We start from the raw sequence: 9,684 nt of genomic DNA on the forward strand, positions 1-9,684 counted from the left end.
TATATTCTAACTGTTGGCAATAGACTATATTTTAATAGTTATACACTTTTTCATATACAACTATACATTTTACATGATCTTTCAAATAAATTATGCATGGCAATCCTTGATCTTAAAGGTTAGGATCATTCTTTGGCTACGAAACACCGCCATATTTTTGTGCTTGTTAAGATTGCACATGCATGGAATTGATCATTGATTACATTTCCATCATCAAGCTTGATTTATATTCCATTATCATATTTTCCACTTGTTGTATCAGTACATTGTTAGAGAGTGGTGATCTAAAATATTATTTTATACCCACCCCTTTTGAAACTCCCTTAACACGGTTAGGATATTCTTCACTCTCCAAGATTGTGGTCAATATATCCTTCCTTCTAGTAGATGTAAAGGTCTCTTGAGAGGCTGTTTCTATAAAAGAATCCTAGAACATGCAAGCAACTAATGTAATTAGTATATTTAAATTTTATAATTTAAATTTTAACTATTAAAATACTTATAATCTTTGCAGCCACTTCTTTAGTCTCAATAGTAATAAACTCTCCCTTTTATTCATTCGCCCTCTCTTCCACACTTTAGCACGACTAATAGGAGATGGAGAGGAAATGCCTCTAATATCATCAATCTCTGTTGCTTGTTTTTTAACTTCCCACTTCTCTGAAAGCATTATATCATAAACATGTTTATATCCTCCTCGAGATATGGTATGATTGTATAAGTTTTTCTTTCGATGCTCTTAAGCCTTTTTACTTTTTTCCTATTAAAAAACACAATAAAAAATATTTATTAAAAATAAGAATTTAATAACAACAATTGAATATTTATTTTTCTTTCACTTACCAAAAATTTAGGATCATATCTATTTTCAAAAAAATTTTATCTATGTTTTATAATCAATGAGAGAATACTTATCTCATGATTGTTGTTTGTTGCTATCATTGTCATTACCATCTTTATTTTTACTGTCAACTTTAGGAAACACATAATCTCTAGTATGTTTGGATTTAAAATCCTTCCATCGACTCACAACATATGAAAGCCACTTATGCTTAAAAGTGTTAGGTATGTCATAAGTAATTTGTAAAATAATAAATGTCAATAATGAATTTAGTAACAATTGATAATTAAATACAACAAAAAATAGATATGATATGAAAATAATAACTTTGAAAAGTAGATATGAATTTACTAACAATTAGAGATATACATGTATAGTGTCCCAAACTTTATCTCTTTCACTTTCTTTTACATTATCCCATTCATCTTTTAGGATGCTAATTTTTTGACGCGCTACAAGTTTGACATAACTTTTAAAAATATTTTCCTTTTTTCTATCAATTGGATCGCCTATCTTATTAAATTAAGGTGAATCTTTCCATCAATTTAAGCCAACTTAGTAAGTCGTATGATTCCTCTTCTACTTTTTTGGGCTTGTCTTTGTCAATGCAAATACTAGATACATTCTTGACATTACTCCTGAAACAAATAAGATAATGAGGTTAGTATAATATAATAAATTTAATTAAACTACTGTAAAAATAAAAGCATCAAGAGAGAAAATACTATTATAATATTATAAAATTAATTACCATTATAATCATATTTTAATTCTCCCATAAACCTTCATCATGATCAATTTTCACATCATATACATTATTTTCTTTATCTTCAATATCTAACATAGGCTTGGCCAGCATAAAAGGTGAAATTTCATCAATGTCAAAACTTAATTCATCATTCTCACAATAAGTAAGGAGACTTTTCCTTGATAGAACCACCAACAACCTTTTATTTATTGGATCAGTGACATAAAAAATTTATCTTACATGAATAGCCATAATAAAAGGTTCCTCATTATAACTTGCCTTATTAAGGTCTACCAAAGTAAAACTCAATTTGTCTGTTTGAACATATTTCCTATCAATTCACCTACACTTGAAAATGGGCACCTTAAATTTGAAGTAGTCAACTTTTTATATTTCTTCAATGACTCCAAGGTATGACCTAGATGCTAATGTTAGATTTTATCTTTCGAACTAGAAAAATATGTTGCTTCAACTATTACCGTCACCCCATTATTTTGCATAGTGTTATTGTTATCTTGACTTTTATATATAATGATACCTTTTAATATCATATCCACTTCAAGTTTTGACATTAAAGTTATGACCACTAGCTAACCATCTTAATGTGTTAGAAACATTAGACTTTCCACAATCCTCCTTTACCTTTGCCCTATACCAGAGTAGGAAACGTTTGTTACGCTCACTTAGCAACTATTTCTCGATCTTTTTAGGATTATAAACCTTTAATTCCTCTTGATGTGTGATTAAGTAATCCCAAACTTCATTAGTGTTATTTAAGATGTACAGATTTGCTTGTTACACTTCCTTATATGTCACAGGCTTTACTTTCATCTCTCGTGTCCCTTACCCTTTAATTCATATACCCTCGTGGTGAGACCTAAGAACTCCAACATATTTTACTTCTGATAAATAATTGATATAAAACTCAACAACCTTTTCAGCAATATATCTTTCAACAATAGAGGCTTTTGGATTATAAGGATTCTTCACATATCCTTTAAGAATTTTCATATATCACTTAAACAAATACATCCAACATATATAGATGGGGTCACATAACTTTATTTTTCTAACCGAATGTACAATTAAGTATACCATTATGTCAAAAAATGATGGAACAAAATACATTTCAAGTTGATATAAGGAGATAACAATATCATTGTATAAGTTATTTAATTTCTCAGGATCAATAACTTTGCTACAAATTGCATTGAAGAAGACACATAATCTAATAATTGACTTTTTCACCTTTTCCTCCAATATATCTTGAATTGCTACTTGTATCAATTATTGCATTACTACATAGTAATCATAAGACTTCATAACTAATAATTTTAAATCTTTCATCGATACAAAATCCTTGACATTTAAAGAATATCTTTATGGCACCTTAATACCATGTAGATACTCACAAAAACTTTTTTCTCTCTCTTTTAGACAAAATGTGAGGGGCTACACTTATGTAAGTCCTCTTTCCTTTTATTTTTAGATCCAAGTTTGTTCGTATTCTTATGTCGAGCAAGTTCAATATTGCTTTGACTCCATCCTTAGTATTTCCCTTTATGTCTAATAGTGTTCCAATTAGACTATCACAAACATTTTTTCTACATGCATCATATTAGAATTGTGCCTCATCTCAAGGCTACTCTAATAGGGGAGATCAAAAAAGATGGACCTCTTCTTCCATAAATTATTTTGAGATTGTTTCTTCTAGCTCTTAACAAATACCATATTGATATCTTTCACTCATTGATATACCAAGCTTGCAGTTAATGGCTTTAAAGGTTCATTATACTCTTGAGAGCCATTGAATTTCTTCTTCTGTCTATGATAAGCGTGGTCTCGTATTAAGAATCTTCAGTGACTAAGATATATTTCTTCTTCCCATGTTTTGTTGATGAGATATGTTCTCTTCACAAATAGGGCATGCTTTATGCCACTTAACACTGTATCCAAACATATTTTCATATACAGAGAAATCATTTATCATGCAAAAAATTATAGCTCATAATTTAAAAAACTCATTCTTGTATGAATCTAACACATCCACACCAACTTTCTACATCATTTTTAATCTTCAATCAATGGAACCAAGCGAAATCTATGTCATTTCCTGATTGTTTGGGGCCTGAAATCATCAAGGACAACATAATACTTTTACGTTTCATGCACAACTAAGGAGGGAGATTATAAATCACTAGTAGAATAGGCTGTGAGTAATATTGACTGCTAGGATTACCATAAGGATTCATCTCATATGTACAAAATTCAAGGCTAAGATTTCTAGACTCATTACTAAATTCAGGAAATAATTGATCAATTTCTTTTCATTATAGAGAATCTACTGGATGTCGTAACATGCCATCAATTTTTCTCTTATCATCATGCCATCTCAAGTTCTTTGTCTCATTTTCATTAGAGAATAGATGTTTAAATCTTGGCATTGTTGAAAAATACTACAACACCTTTGTCGGAGGCCTCTTAGTAATCAAATCATTACCATTACCATTACCATTCATTTTTTTACTTTATAACATAATGCCCTACAGACTGGACACACATTCAACCCTTCAAAATCATTCTTGTTTAATATACAGTTATTGGGACAAGCATGTATCTTTTGATACCCTAAACCCATTAGACACAATATTCTTTTGCCTCATAATAACTACTTGAAAGTCTATTACCCTTTAGAAGCATCTCTTTTAATAGTCTAATCAACCTTATAAAACTTTTATTACTCTACCCATATTTTGCTTTTAAGTTAAACAAATTCAACACAGATATTAATTGTGTATATTTTGTGCACCTTAGATACAAAAGGCTTTTCCAAATTATTGCACAAGCTATCATATTTGTGTACTTTCTTAACGTCTTCAACACTAATATCACTTAGCATATCCTCTATTCAATCAAACAAATTCATATCATCATCATCCTCATCCTATGGCACTACACTACATTTTTTAGATTCTTCATGCAACACCTATTGTGTACATGCTTTGTAAAAATTGAAATAAATTAGGTGATCCTTTATTTCCACAGAATTTCTTTGCAGCCCATTTAAGCATTTAACACAAGGGTAATAGAATAATTCGTTATTATTAGGAACATTATTTTTTGCAAATTTCAAAAATTAGTTTACCCCCTCTCATATTCATTGCTTGTCCATAAAACATCTATCTAACTATGGTTCATGATTACTTAATTAAAATATAAAAACTATTTTATATTTTAAAACTTAAAAATTGATAACATAACGACTTATAAATTGACACTGCCTAAGCACAAAACCCTCATTTAACCAATTTCAACTAATGTCAATAGATAATCAACAATTATAACTCTAATCAACAACCAATTCAAGTTTTTTTACACATTCAATCTATCATATAATTGTCAAATTAAAATATGAACAACTATTTATATAAATTAGCATTCCTTAAGCATTAAACCCTTATCTGTCCAATTTCAACAAATCTAAATGGGTATATAATTGACAATTATAGACAGAAACCGCAACTAATTGAAGCTATTAATTAAAATATGAATTATGCCCATAAATTTTATATGAAATTTATATTAAAAATAAATAATAAATTTGATAAAAAAAAGAAAAGAAAGTTGAATATCCATAATGGGTGTTAAAAATTATAAACAAAAATTTTATATCAAATTTATACTAAAATAAATAATTAATTTGATACAAAGAGAGCTGAACATGCATAATAAGTGTTAAAAATTATTCCTAAAAATTTTATTATATTAAAATAAATAATTAATCTCATAAAAAAATAAGAAAACAAAGCTTAACATGCATTTGGAGAAAAACTTAAAAAAAAATCAAAACACGACAAAGCTGAATGAACTTACTTAGACTAATGTGTAGAGTTGGAGGCCTAAGAAAGAGAAATGACAGTTGGGTGAACTAACGATGGAGAGGAGAAGCTAAAGGCAAGAGCAGGAGCTGAGGGTGGATAGAAAATAGCTAAAATAGGACAATGGGAGCAGTTGAAGGTGGAGGGAGAGGACAGCAGAGTTGGAGGGAAGGCACGATACTGAGTTTAAGATAGTGAAAATTGAAAATAGGTTATGGGGTAAGTTGGGTAAAAAGAGCGGACGTATAATGATAGTTAATAGGTATAAGTGTCGTTATATTGTGGTTAATTAATGAGTGTCATTATATTATTGATGTGTTAATCTAATGATAGTTATTATGCACTGTCATTAGACTTGCCTTTCGTGCCTTTGACTTCACAAAACTAGGTGATATTATTAAGTATATATTTATTATTTGCCATGACCGAGTTGACAAACACAGGGTTCCCATTTTGTATTTATTATTTAAATAATATTATTTTATTAAATACAAATTTATAATAATATATGTCATTAAATATTATAACATTTACCTAATGTTAATATTATTAATATTATTTAGGGTTAATAAGTAAATAAGATCTTGAACTCTTGCTCGAAAATCATCTTGAACCCTGAACTCTTAAAATATACAAAATAAATTATACACTTTTAAATTTATAGTAAAATAAACCATGACCATTAACTTCTTTAACACTGTTATTGTCCATGCAGGTATTGTAATAGTCAAGGTTAAATTCATAGAAAAAAAAACCCTAAACAGTATCTGTGTGGATAGTAACGATGTTAAAAAGTTAGCGGTTAAAGTTTATTTTGTTATGAATTTAAAAGTTTAGGATTTATTTTATATATTTTAAGAGTTAAGGGTTAAGGATGATTTTTGAGCAATAATTCAAGGTCCTATTTGCTCATTAATCCTATTATTTATATTACAATTAATAAAATTATTATTTATATTAATACTAGTTATTATTTATGAGTATTGATTTATTTTTCTATTTGTTATTATATATCACGACAACTAATGCCTTGATAGATACTCTTTTTTTATTTGTCTTTTTATTATAAAATTATGTGTGTGTATATTAATATAATTATAATTAATTATTATAATATATATCTATTGTTAATATTTTTAATACTAATAAGATATTACTATTAATATTATTTATATTACAATAAATAAAAATATTATGTATAATATATTTATATTATTTAATATATGATATTAAATTGATCTTTCCATTAATATTCTTCTTTAATAGATTAATATATTAACACAATAAATCAATGACAACTTAATTTATTAATTACTATGATCATAATCACGACATGTGCTGTTAAAATTGTCATTACATATTAAAAAATCATATAATATAATTAAAATTATAATATTTAATATTTATATATATATATATATAATATAATATTTTATATGCTCAAAAGCTGAGGGTTTCCAAAATATTAATGACAGGTCAAAATATATTATAAATTATAATATTAATTAATATTATATATATATATTTTATATGCTTGATATGCTTGAAAGCTAAAATATTAAGTTAATTTTGATATTAATCTATCGTTAGATGTTATAAATTTAAATTTGAAATGTTATTTTATTAATATTATTTATTTATATTAATAATACTAATGATAATATAATTAATTATTTGTCAAGATATAAATAACAATAACAGTTTTATTAAAAACCTGTCATAATAATATTATAATATTTATTTTTGATGTTATAACTATAGTTACTATTGAACAAAGTAGTATCGTTAAAGAGTTATTTTGTATTAGTGGAGATTAGCAAGTGAGATGGATGATAAGCCAATGACCCTTTGGTCCAGTGGCACTGATTCTTATAATCACATTCTTTTTATTTCTATATATAAAAAATTTTTTAAAATTATTTTATTTTTAAATATAAAAGAGTGTTAGTATATTTTTTTAATAAATGAACCATCATATTCTTATTAGTTAAAAAAATAAAAAATCAATACTCTTGTTAATTTACTTTAAAAAAATAAATTTAGTTTTTATTTACAATAATTAAGAATAAATTTAAAATATTACTATATTTTTAATTAAATAATTAATTTTTATAAAGACGGAGGGAGAATCTCTTAATGCAAGATGTTAAAGGATTAAACTGTCATGTGGTTAGAGGGAGACCAAAAATCTTGCGCACGTGTAGCGGGATCGGTGTGTTGTGTATGTTGCATAGGTGTGCGTGAAATGCATGCATGTGGGATCTTCCCCCTTTGAGGGAAAAGTTAGCTAGGATATTCCCCCCCCCAAAAAAAAAAAAACGGAATAATAATTTTTGTGTCTCTAATCATTTCTATTATATTTTCATGGAAGTGGATAACAATGAAAATTATAATATTGTTACCTTAATAGTACCTCTTTTATATATATATATAGATATTTTTTTTTCTTATTTATTTTTGTATAATTGCATTGTAAATCTGGGGTTTTTATTTTTATTAAAGAAACATTTGTTGCTGATTCTAAAATTATTTCATTAAAAATGATTCTAAAATATTTATTTTTTATTGGTAATTATATTAAAAATTTAGAAAAATTAACTTGCCCTTATAATTTAATTGTTTACTTTCTCTCCCCGATTAAAGAACTTTAAGTAATTAAATATAACAATATTTAAATAAATAATTTTAAAATATTGTATTAAAATTATATTTTTTTATAAAATAGACATAACTTATATTGACTAATTTAATTTCATTTATATAAATTTATATTGCATTAAGTTCTTTGAACAATGATAGTTAAGTCCCATACCATTAAATTAATGACAGTTAAATCCTTAAATTCTTTTAAGTAAGTTGAAAATATCGATCAAAATAATTATAAATTCAAGAGTTTTGATTGTAAATAAATATTTAAATATTAAATGTGTAAGAAGAATTTTTTTATATTATTTAAATTGATATTTATAATTTATTTTTTAAAAAAATTTGTCAGGCCTATTGTTATTATTAATTTAACCTTTTGGAACTTAGATGTTATTCTTCCTGAGTTCTTTTTTACCCACATGCTTAAAATATTATTTGTGTAAAAAGCAAATCAAACCCTAAACTATATAATTAGGAGCATTTGAGATTTTTAATTGATTTTTTATACAATATTTTTCTTCAACTTTTAAAAATATGTGATTTGACTCCTATAATTAATAAAAATTAACTTTAACTATTAATTTATTAGAAAATGACCAAAAAAGACATAAAAATTATAGAGAAGACCAAAACTTACAATAAATGATTAAAAAATTATAGATAATGATAAAAAAATTTAGAAAATGACCAATAAATTTTTTTCATCATTTTTTATAACTTTTAAGGTTTTTTTCTTGTCAATTAATTGTAAAAGTTGACTCTTGTTGATCATTGCATAATTTTCAAAAGTTAAAAAAATACTGTAAAAAAATAAATTGAGGATTTTAGACACTTTTAACCTGTAATTTAAAAATCAATTTACTCTTTTATCCATATTTTTTAACCAACATATATACTCAGTTTTTAAAAAATACTAAATAAATAAGTTTACATAAATCTTATTTCAATCATCACTTAGGTATGCCACGTGTAATTTATCATGGGCTATGGCACTCAAATTAGAGGGACATTGGAGAGGAGAATGACTACTACTAGATTAAGAAATTGCATATGAGTAAAGATTAAAAAGAGAATATTAATTAAGGACTTTGTAAAAAATTAATATCAAATTAAAAATTTTAGCACTGAAACATGATAGAAGAAATATTGAAATTTAAAAATGTCAGTATTAAAAAATCTTAATTTAACATTAATTTTCTTACAAAATTTTTATTTATCATTCTCCCAAGATCAAAAGTCAGATTGAATCATTAATTGTCTTTACAGAAAAAGAAGACCAGCTGGATATGTCCAAAGAGAAGACAATTCCACTTCAACCTCAACCTTTTGAAGCAAGGTCGTATGATATGAGTTACCATTTTTTTCACATTGAATTGTAAACCTAGCATCAACCCAAGAACATGGGAGGAAACATTATGCTTTAATCATATGTAAACACTCCTATTAATAATTATAAGCGCCACTCGAAGCTGATAACAAATTCCATAGTGAAAACACATACATGTATTTAAGTTCCTTGTAACGTCAATGATAATGGAAGACATTAATCATTCAAAAACAAAAGATAAACA

Source organism: Prosopis cineraria, unplaced genomic scaffold (assembly GCF_029017545.1).
Source record: "Prosopis cineraria cultivar Desert tree isolate PC_DT_omini unplaced genomic scaffold, ASM2901754v1 PC1, whole genome shotgun sequence".
NCBI classification, from domain to species: Eukaryota; Viridiplantae; Streptophyta; class Magnoliopsida; order Fabales; family Fabaceae; genus Prosopis; species Prosopis cineraria.